General features: G+C 35.4%; 1 pseudogene; it reads right to left on the bottom strand.

The window, feature by feature from the left end:
* Nucleotides 1-2579: 2579 nt before the first annotated feature.
* LOC134371258 (U2 spliceosomal RNA) lies at nt 2580-2760 on the bottom strand (annotated as a pseudogene).
* Nucleotides 2761-9505: the final 6745 nt, after the last annotated feature.

Below are 9505 nucleotides of genomic sequence, written 5' to 3' on the forward strand. Positions count from 1 at the left end.
CTTCCCAGACAACTTCCTCCTACAGGGTCCATTTCAGTCACTTTGTAAATTCCTCCTCATCAGTCTGACCTCTACATGTTGAAGTGCTGAAGGTTTCAGTCTTTGGACCTATTATGGATTTTACCTATACTTACACTCTTAGGGATCTCACTCTATCCACAGTTATAACTCTCATCTGTACCTCTTCCTTGAAATCTAGATTCTTACATACGATGGCCCACTCAGCATTTATATTTGAATATCTAATCAAAATCTCTAACTAGTTCTGTCCCCAACTGAGTTCCTGACATTCCCTCCCACCCAAAATTGTTTCTCTTGTTGCTCCCAAACTCATAAAATGGAAACTTTATTTTTTCCACTTGCGAAACCAAAAACTTTATAATCATTCTTGACTCAACTCTTTCTCTCACACATAACATCCTCTCACACATAACATCCTTCAGCAAATTCTTTTGATTCTATCTTCAAAATATACCCCAAAGTTAATCCTTTTTATCACCTAGCTTGTTAATTCCTTAGTGCAAGCCACTGCTTTATCTCATTGTAATTATTACATAATCTCCTAATTACCATCCTTGCTTCCGCTCTTTCAGTATGCATTCAACATTTGTTATGCATGAACAGTTTATGTTCAGCCAGAATAATTCTTCCTAAATATTTTTTTTTTATCATGCCACTTCCTTTATGATAAATCTCCAGTGATGAGGAACGAATTGTTAGTTCTCTGATTAAGGCCCAGTACTGCTACCTAAATTAATTCTCTGCTGTTTTCAGTTCTGCCCTCTGGTTTCTTGGTTCTTCCTTCTGAGCCACCTTTTATTTTCCCTATAAAAACATGGTCTGTGTTTACAACTGAGTAGTTTTCTTAGCTTGCTTTCTGACCAACGATGCTCTGCATCAAATTACACAAAACATGGCTTCTTCGTTTTTTACTATCTGTCCATTTAATCTTGGCGTGTTTAATTTTTTCAAAAATGTTTTGGGTTCTTTATGCATCATTTTATATTACACTCTATTGGTCAAAAGCCATAAGTCAAATTTCTTCAAGATAATCCCTTTTTAACTTTTGGCCCTGTACGCTTTCTGTCAGACAATGTTATTAAGAGGGTCTATTGTTTCACAGAGAGAGTTTATGAGACATAACCTTAAGATGTTCAGAAAGCCTATTGTCTAGTACAAAGGTCCTATGAGGGACCATCTTAAAACTATCTGAGGTCTAAAAGGGTTTAACAGTTATATACTTGAATATGTCTTTACCTGGAGACATTTTACTGGTAACAACCAGGCTTTAAATTTTGTCCTGAATCTCCTTGCTGGTAGAGACTGAGAATGAGAAAAAATTATGTTTTCAAACTAATAGATCTGCAACATGACCAGCGCCACTTTAGACAAGCCCAAGAACAAAATGGTGCTGCCCACCTCTTCCCCTCCCCTCCCCCCTTCCCTTTACAGAAGCCTCGTGACTTAGAAACAAGTTTCTGGCTTCTGCATCGGCGCAGTTCTCCACCCAGTTACATCAACCTAATGGTCTCTCCCCCCCATACATTTCAAGCCCCAAAGCTAATATAAACTCTCCCAAACCCAGTGTTGGGACTGTCCACCATTTTCAGGGCAGCCATGGGCCCTGTGCCACTCTGAGCACAGCCCAGCAGATTTCTTTCTTTAATAAAGCTTGAATGGTACCCAGCATCTCGGCTCACTTTCTTTCACAAACCTAGAAAGTCCCAAGTCTTTTATATTCTCTCTAGAATCTGCTTGAAAATTGAATAATTCCTTCTTTAGCTCATCCTTATTTTTTTTTAAATTTATTTATTTATTTAGAATATTCATGAGATACAAAGCTGAGATACCTTCTCTTTTGTACCTTATGATGAAATCAGTTGATACTTTCAACATTTAAGCAGGAAATCTTTTTAGCAATTCTACCACCTCATTAGATGCAATTTTTCCTATTTTTTCATGTTATTTCAGGCTTCAATTTTGCTAAACTTTTCATCCTTCAATAAAAAATGTCTCATTTTCTCCAGGTTCCAGTAACATTTTCCTCCATTTTATTTGTGTCCTCACCAACAGCTTCCTTGAGACTCATCAGACTTCTGCTCATAGTTTCCTTAAGGCTCTTTTAGTTCAACCTATCACCTAGTTCCAAAGCCAATGCTTCATGTTTTAGATTTTTGTTATTGCCAAAACAACTCCCAGATACCAAATATGGTTCTACTTATTCATGCAGCATTACAAACCAACCCAAAATTAGTGGCATAAAACAACAACCATTTATCATACTCATGGATTCTATGGTGGCAGGGAAGAGGTAATAGGGAATAGTTTGTCTCTGCCTGATGAAGCTTCAGTTCCAGAAGATTCAAATGGTCGAGATGACTTGAATGGCTGGGAAGTGAAATCATCTGAAGGCTAACACTCAGCTGGGAAAACTTAAAGGCTGAGTTCAGCTGAGACTGTTGATTGAAACACTTACATGAGACAATACCCATGTACCCTGGGCTTCTCATAGCATGTTGGTTGCATTCCAAAATATACACCACAGCCAGGTGCACATGGTGTGGCTTTTTATGACCTACTCTCAGAAGTCACATAGCATCAGTTCTGACATACACTAGTGACTGACAAAATCCCAAACCTGCCCAGATTTAAAAAAAAAAAAAAAAATGGACTATAGACCTCACCTCTTGTTGGAAGGAGTGTAAACAGTTTCCAGACTGTATTTTACACTTGATCTTAGCCAAAAGGCCGAGAAGCGATCCAGACTGTATTTTAAAATCTCTATCCTACGATAAATTGAAAGTCAGACCATATGCCTTCTGAAACTGTCATTCTGGGGGAAAAGATTGGAAAGTGCCAGAGTGAGAGTGTATTCTGGCTTTTACTTTCTTATATTAACATGCTATAATAAGAAAGAGATGAAAGAACATGGAGGTTTACAAGTAGAAATCAAACGGGATACAGTATGGAGAACATTCAAATTGTGAGATTGCAAAGGTTATTAAAAAGATGTTTGCTTCTAAGCCCCCAAAATTAAGAAGTAAGACTAAGAAAGGCTTTTAGCAATGAAATCCATGTATATTTTTCTCTTTAAGAAAAGCTTTCAGGTTTGTTGCCTTGATCATATTAAGCATGTTGCCTTCTAAGCTGATGGTTTCAGATGACCACAAACTACCCACCAGTAAATTTAGACAGAGAAGTAAGAGATGAAAAAAGAAAAAAAGTAAGGTAGTCTTCAGAATTATGGATAGGAAAGCACTTTGAACACAGTTACTGATGTATGGAAGCAAGCAAAAGGAAATAGTTCAAGAACCTTCTACATTTTGAGGGATTTGTATTGCCAGAAAAACTATAAGCACAGATTAAAAAAGAAAGAAAGAAACATTATTTTAGATAACTGAATCAGAGTCTTATTAAAGAATGTATCCCACTACAAGGTCAGGGGTCTCTACCAGTTATAGTAAGCAGATTTTTATCAGTGTTATGTGCCAGCGACATCATGTCTATCTCATTAATCTTTTTCTCTGAATGCGAGTTTGAATTGTCCTTATCCTGTTCATACCTTCTATTCTAGTCTCTTTCATGCTGTTCTATTATATAAAGAGTATGAAGGAGGAGAGAAGAGTTGATCGCATGCCTTATAATGTACAGGTCTCCATAAAGAGCTACTTTCTGAAATCCTGAACTTTTTGGTTGTTGCAATGATTGGGTAAGACTTTAGATTATCTTTAAAAAATAGAGTATGTCTTATGTGTGAACAAAAGAATGTGCATGCTTTTCTGATGGTCTCAGGGCCTAATTGTCTACAAAATTTATGCTCCATTACTAGAATATAGTATCATTACTGGGAAGAAGAAGCTCAACAAGGGAATTAATTTCTCTGCCCTTATCCACATGGTGTGACTATGGGCTTAATTCTCAGCAATGATAAGCAGAAATGTTGTAGTTCACTTTTAAGCCAAGTTGGTAAAGAATCCCAGTCTATTGTGTGTAAGTTATTTTGCAAAGGGGTTATTTGTTACATGAGCTGCGATTACCTTAAATAAAATAATCTGTAATTAAAGGAATGATGAGAAATTGACTTGCATTAAAGGTATGAAAATAAGGGAGTTATTGGGTGGTGCTATCTGATAGATAACAGGATTCAGTGTCTCACGTACTCAGGTGACAAGACCACACCATACAGATCACCCTCTATTTGCAACACAGCTAAATAAAACAAAACTAGCTTTGGAAATTAAATCATACAATCACTGATTTTTCCACCCAACATAGTTATTTAGCTTCTACTATTTTTCCTAGTGGCTGTAAAGGATATTGGTATATATCAAATAAATCTATAAAAAAAGCCTATATAGTATTTTAAGTAATAAATGACTTATTTATGTAAGATATGTATTCATAATATACCATGTGCTAAATGCCATGAAAGATAAAATGTTCTGTTTTATTTTAAGTCAAAACGGAAATATTGGTTAATTCCTTCTTGAGTAACTGCAGAATACATTTTATTTGGAATAGGCTTTATCTTAGATTGGTTAGGAAAGTTGAGTCAGATTCTGATAAGTAGAGGTAGCAAAACGTGTTTTAGATAGAGAAAATATTAAAGGGAAAAAGTACAGGAAGAGAAAAATCCAGATTACTCAGGATTCTAATGGTTTGAGCCTCTGATATTTGGAGGGGAATCTGGGAGATGAAGTTGGCACGGAAGTATGCCTGACCATATTAGAACCTTGAATCCCAAGCTAAAGCTCTTTAACTATTGGCTAAGCTTTGTTAAGCAATGGGAGGGCACTCCCAGTTATTTTTCCTGGGGTAGCTTGGCTGGACCATTTGACAGGCTTGGGAGAGCATTTGCATAGCAGAAATAATAGGATTTTTGAACTTAGAAAGAAAAATTCTTGCAAAGGCTTTTTATTCCCAAGGTTTAGGGCAAACCTAATAATTACTTGTTTGAACTAAATCACCTGACCCGGGGAGTACTGCTTCCTTGTGATTTTAAAAGACTTTTGAAAATTTTCTCTTTATATTGCAGTGTGTCAGCAAATGTTTAAGAGGCTTCCTCTGATGGTTATAATTAAGCTTCAAAGGGAATAGGCTAAGCCAGACATTTAGTTGGGCTGACATTTAGTTTTTCCCATTGTTACCAATGTGCTATTCACCCTTGCTTGTTTTCCATTACATTTTCAAGAGGGTGAATAAATGCTCCAATTCAGGATGGTAGGAAAGTCAGTATGGTGGCAAGAATTTTTACTACTGCCTGATTTTGAGCTAGCTCCATGCTCCAGTCTGCGGAACTATTTGGTGTCCATGTAATCAACAGCCTTCACACACCCATGTCTGTTCTTGTGGGTACAAGCATAGTTTTATCTCTGTATGTGTGCCCTCCTCCTCTTTTTCAGCATCCCACATCACCACTCTACCTCCTACAGCCTTATTTTGCCATGGAACTTTTATTTATCCTTCAAGACCCACACGTGCAACTGCATCTTTCTTTTTTTTTCTTCAATGGGGACTTCTCTGATGGCACCATTTTGCAAAATTAATTGATTCTTTATTTATGTGTTCATAGCACATTGATAAAAAATATATTTTCTAGAATGCTATCACATTGTATTTGAATTATTTTGTATATTTCTGACTTGCTAAAGTGTGAACTCTCTGAGTACAGGGATAACACAATGTTATAAATATTCGAGTACTCGATGTTGTAAGTACTCGGTGTAGAAATACTCAGTGCTATAAGTATTCAAGGCGTGTGCAAATTGCTATGAAAATGCAGAGGAAGCAAGGCCAAACAATCCTATAGAAATCATTAAAAAACCTCAACATTCAAACAGTGGCATAGAAAATTAGGAGGTAGTTTATACAAGCTGACCAAAAGATTAACAAATAAAAAATGTAAAAAGTATGAAAGCAGTTTGCATTTTTTTCATTCAAAAAATATTTTCTGATCATAGGCTCAGCCCAGGAAAATCTGTAAGAGAATTTAAGAGAAAAATAAGGTAAACATATGCTTTGCCCTCAAGGTGATTATAATCTCACATGGGAGACGAAGCTACCAAACATAAATCAATCAGTAAATAATATAACATAGCAATTCAGTAACAACCTCCGTGGAACAAATTTATGGAAGTTCTAAGGAGAGTTAGATAAATGATCACATGAATAGAATTCAGCCCTGTGAGCTTGAACATTCCCCCCGCCACCTGAGCTTTTTTGTTTTTGTTTTTAATTATGGTAAAATACACATAACATAAAATTCACTATCTTAATGGTTTTTAAATTTACAGTTTAAAAGTTCAGTGGTATGAAATGCACTCATGCTGTGTGCAGCCATCATGACCATTCATCCCCAGAACTGCTCCAACCTCCTCAACTGAAACTCTATGTCCATTAAACAATAACCTACATTATCCGTTCCCCCAAGTCCTGAGAACGCACATACTACTTTCTGTCTCTATGATTTTGACTATTCTAAGTACCTCATAAAAGTAGAATAATGCAGTATTTGTCTTTTTGTGACTGGCTGATTTCACTTAACATAATGTCCTCAAGATTCATCCATGTTGTAGCATATATTAGAATTTCCTTTCTTTTTAAGGTTGAATAATATTCCATTGCACTAATATATATAGATATAGATACATGAGGATATCTATATATGAGGGTTCTTCAAAAGTTCATGGAAAGATTCATATTATATTTATTTTATTATACACACTCGTAGAGTACAATGTTGACTTTTAGTAATTGTGTAGAATGTGTGGTGGTTAAATCAGTATGGTTAGCTTATTCATCATTACAATATGCAATCATTCTTTGTGACCAATTCCTCATTAGTCCCCCTCCCTCTCCCCTCCCTTTTTAAATTTTAATTCTATTTTTGCACAAACTTTTTGAAGTACCCTCGCATATGAAGTATATTTTGCTTAGCCATTCATCTGACAAAACACTTGGCCTGCTTCTATATTTTAGCTACTGTGAATAATGCTGCTATGAACATGTGTGCACAGATATCTTTCTGAGACCCCATTTTCATACCTTTTGGGCATACACCCAGAAGTCCCACCTAGACTCTTATGACAGCCTTGTGATTCCTGTTGTCTTCACTCTCTTAAATCATTGTATCGGTAAGTTTGGTGCAGTCATCAAAGGTGGGATTCTAGGAGTAAAAAATATCTCCACATAGTGAGCATGATGACTGGTCCAAATGAACAAGATAAAACTTTAGCTTTCTATATAAATGAGGAAAATGAACCACAAAAGGAGAGGATGACAGAGATATGACTTCAGATTTAAAGCATGCTTCCTATGTCTTCATTTAGGTCAGTTATAAAAGTCCTGACTAGTACTGACGAGGATTATATTCCCCCTGGTTACATCAATTAATCCATCAGCACCTTTTTGCTCAGTCGTTCAACCAGTTATAGTAGTCTACACGTATATCTTGATCCATTCACAATTACAGCCTGAGAGACCATATCAATTAAATGCCTTGCTGATGTTCAAATCTATTATGTCTACTATATACCTCAGGGCTACCAGTATAGTCACCTTGTCAAAGAAAAAAAAATTTACTTTGACCTATTTTTTTCATACCTAAGTATCACAACACTCTTATGCTCCTCAGCCTATACTAAAATAATCTCTTCTTGAATGTTATGTCAATTAATGCCAAGCAGAAACACTCAAATTTTTAAGTAAGAGATTTGAAGAGGCTTACTATAAAAACACATATACAAATTTTAATTTTTAAAAGTGAATTGAAGAAGAAATATCCAAAAACATAAAAAAAACAAATTAAGAAGAAAGAGATCTTGAACAAAATAAATACAAATTTTCTTATTGCTGTATTAAGATTCATGACATCAGTTAACTTCCAAAAGTCTTATATAGCAAACTATATTCCGTGACATAGTTTGATTTCCACAGAGGCTATTGTGATGTAAAGAAATGTAGATTGCCCTGATCTTAGTGAGATAGAATATGAGGGAGGATAGATGGTAGAGCAGAGGCAATAAATGGTACAGGTTATATGAACTGAACAGAGAACTGCTGCACAACAATCTGAAAACTGAAAAAACTGACTTCCAATATGTTCTTAGCTGCCTGTGCACCCTTGTACGAGAGTCAGTATTAGAAGCTTTCCGTCTATGTCACTAAGAAAAAGGTAAGGATGTAGGGATTTCCAAGTGAAATTACAGTGTTGTTGAAATATACCTATGGGAAATCAAAGAAATGAAAGGAGTAGTAGGAAATTAGATGTGGCCAAATGTCTACATGTTTAAAACACGGAAGAAGACGGATTTTGGAAAACATTGGCTGGAACCATTACTAACAATCTGTAGTGAATATATAGTGTTAATTATGTTTAAAAATTGTATTTGTTTTTTGAATAAATGTTTGCAGAATAATTGCTAAATACAAAATAGAATTTTGGAGGATAAAAGATTAATGATATATAAATTCTGTTCACAAGGAGCATCTAGACAAATAGAGGCGATGTTACATAGGAATAATATAAACTAGAAGAGTTCACAAGAAAAGTAAAGAGATGAATCTTGAGAATTAAGAAGAATAAATATTCTCAAAGGGCAGGATACTCAAACACAAGTGACTTCAAGAGCCAGACAAGTAAGGCAGATTTAAATGACGTAAATACCACTAACTTCTAGCAAACCTTTGCCATGACAATGAAGGGCCCAAATATTTTCAAAGGTATTGTATTTTAATTCTATTTTTTGTTAAATATCCAAATTCTAAAAGTTGTAACCTATTTTTTAAAAAAAACCATTTAAAACCATTGCATGGGCCAAATAAAATCTATTAGCAAGCCAGAGTTGGTCTTCATGCTACCAGATTGCTGCCTTAGTGGGTAAAAAAAATGTTCTGTGAAGAGTATTGTAATTTGGACTTCCCACTGTTTGATATATGGAACTTAGACATGTAGTGATTAAAGAAAAGAACATCCCAGGCAAAACCATGAGTTAAGATAGGCAAAACAGAATGTAGTGGAACTAAATGAGAAGGCATGAATATCTTATTGCGGGAAGGGTGTAGAGTCTATGGTAGGAGGAGCAGGAAATAAAATATGAGCAGTTAGGAAAGAAGATAAAAATGACTAATAGTGCACATAGATTCATTAAAAGCAGGTCATACCAAACTTACCTCACAGCATTTTATAAGGGTGAGAAGCTTGATACTGTGCCAGAAAAAAATACGAATATTTATTTCAGTAGCATAACCTTGGAGATAAGTTGGTAAAATATCTTTGAGCCTGTTGTTAAATAAACACCTTTGCAATGACATTGAGGATGACCAGCAAGATATGTTTACTAGATTTATAGTTGAGGCAAAGCTGGGAGGGATCACGAATGTGATGACATATTCAAGCCTAAATAATCTTGAGAGACCAAATTCAAAGTTTAGTCAAAAAACTAAAAGAAATTCAATGAAACAAGTATGAGATGCATATAAATAACCCAGAAAGCTACTCTTACTA

Source organism: Cynocephalus volans, chromosome 2 (assembly GCF_027409185.1).
Source record: "Cynocephalus volans isolate mCynVol1 chromosome 2, mCynVol1.pri, whole genome shotgun sequence".
Lineage (NCBI taxonomy): Eukaryota > Metazoa > Chordata > Mammalia > Dermoptera > Cynocephalidae > Cynocephalus > Cynocephalus volans.